This window comes from Lycium barbarum, chromosome 2 (assembly GCF_019175385.1).
Source record: "Lycium barbarum isolate Lr01 chromosome 2, ASM1917538v2, whole genome shotgun sequence".
In the NCBI taxonomy this organism is placed as follows: domain Eukaryota; kingdom Viridiplantae; phylum Streptophyta; class Magnoliopsida; order Solanales; family Solanaceae; genus Lycium; species Lycium barbarum.
The window spans coordinates 29,063,874-29,066,292 of NC_083338.1; the positions used below are offsets into that span (position 1 = coordinate 29,063,874).

At 37.1% G+C, this 2,419-nt stretch overlaps 1 pseudogene; it reads right to left on the bottom strand.

Moving 5' to 3' along the window:
- Positions 1-227: 227 nt before the first annotated feature.
- Positions 228-527, bottom strand: LOC132629437 (small ribosomal subunit protein eS30z/eS30y/eS30x-like; annotated as a pseudogene).
- Between the last annotated feature and the right edge of the window lie 1,892 nt (positions 528-2,419).

Here is a 2,419-nt window from a genome sequence, read left to right on the forward strand (position 1 = left end):
CTTATTATTTGGTTGGGATTTCTCACAATCTTAGAAGCTCAATTTTGGGAGACTTGAAGAGACACTTTCAAGAATTATCATTTGGTTAAGATTGCAAACACCATTTTATGATTATTCCATCGTTTAGTAGGATTTTTCATGCTAAGATTCTTGAATTAAGGGAGGTAATTTGGGGATTTTTTAAAAAAAAATTCAAATAATTCTTGCATTACAGAAGTACTCTTCCATCCTACAAATATCCGTAGTAAACTAGTCTTCTCCAATCATGATGTCTGTGAATCAAATTTTACAAACAAAACAAAGGCGAAAACTCTTGTAAAGTAACTGATGTCATCGTCTACTTCTCAGAAGAGTTTGGTCTTCTCTTCTTTCCAAACCCAACAAGGAGCAGTGACGAATCTGCGATTATATTGCATACGCTTGTGGGCACGTCCTCTTGGCTTCTTTTTCTTATCCTGCTTTGATACCTTTGGTGTTTGTCCTCTTACCTTACCAGCACGTGATAGCGATCTGTGTACCTTACCCATGGCTGATTGATTACAGAGTAGTCGGTAGCCGGTTGTAGGAGAAGATATGCGAAGGTTAGATTGCTAGATTTGGGGATTTGAAACCCTAGGCTTGAACTTGGTTTTTCTTCAATTAAACTTGAATTAGCAGATAGATTTCACTCATTTTTGGTATATAGGCTCCATAAGTAATGGGTAAACTGAGTTTGAAGAAAATTTTCTATTTTGCTCTTCGTGGCTCGGATTCCTATTTTTGGAGACTTTTTGGGTTCGGACTTAAAGTATGTCAATATGGGTACCATTGGATTCGTATGACTTCCTAGATTAATAATTTGACCTTATTAAACTAAATTTTCTTATGAAATGAACATTTTTCCCTTTGATGTTGGGAATGGGTTTTTGAACAAACTTTTGATCCGAAATTCTTCTAAGACTATTAAGGGTGTCCTTCGAATTCCCTTATTTTCCTCATTCCAAGAGTTATGGTTTGGGACTTGATTAGGAATATGGTTATTTGGGTATTTTCTTATTGATTCTAATTTCATATTCGGATATGATTAGACTTTCATTATCACGAGGCACAAAGGAAGGGCAAGACTAAGGTTTGACTATTGGAGACTTTGTTGTTCGGCTCTCCAGGTAGGTTTCGATTTACCCTATGGTGACATTTTAAATTAGCAAAGCATATTTTTAGATGATATTGTCAGAGAATGCATGTAAACCTTCGGGTATGAAGTTGGGTTGGATATTGCCATAGGTTGGGCCTAGTTATATAATTTGGGGCTAGCCACCCTGTTGTGTTTTGACTTATCTTGTTCTAATTATTCTTGGTTCGTTGCCACGTAGAGATAGTAGATATCGGTGACTAGTGATATATCCTGATCATGATATTATAGCGCCTTACTTTTTGTTGTTTTGAGACGAGGATTGTGATTCTATTTTGGCTTATTATGTAGTCTTTTTATTGATGTTATTGGTGTACCCATGTGTGGAACTGTTGAGATTGATTTGATCATTGACATTGAACTCATACATTACACGCATTCTCTTCCTTCATGATATACCGTTGATACATTGATGATATATAAACAAACACTATTATGAGCTGGGCTCAATTGGATGAGAGTGACGTGAGGAACGATGTCCAATGTTTATCCCAAAATTAAGGTATGAGTGATGGTAGCAATTACCGAGGTGTTTACCGAAATCATGAGGATTGGTAAATGGACTTCGCGGGTCCCCCATGGGTTGTGCTTCCGAGATGTGATGTTCCATCATCGGAGTACATGTGTATCAGTGCATATGCATTGCATCCATATTTCATACATTATGCATTGCATTGTACCTTGGCTTCTTGTGATATTCTTGTGATATAGTTGTGATATACGAATTCAAAATGGATGTACTGGGACTTGGCACAGTTGGGTTTAGATGCTATAACATAAGTGATGACTTGTACTTGGTTAGTGGCTCGTGTTGACTTATACCTTGTGATTTACCTGTTTATCTTACCTTATTGTCTTGGTATATGTTAGCTAATCTTAGTCGGCCTATGATACCTACCAGTATGTGTTGTTATACTGACCTGCACTTGCTGCATTCTTTTATGAATGCAGAGTATCAAGTGGGATCGACGTCTACCCCTCGTGACTGAGAGTTCAAGGCTCTGATTCAAGCCTGTTGGGATGAGCATGTGGACGTTTCGCTACCCGAAAACTCTTCTTCTATTATGTCTTATCTTGCTATTCTGAGACATTGTTGAGACTATTGATGTATTATTATTACTTCCAGACTTATAGATTTTAGTTAGATGCGCTTGTATAACCAGACCAGATACTGGGGTGGTTTTTTATTTACTTTCGAACTTATTATATATTCATATGTCAGACTTACGTTACTTTATCTTCTTCCGC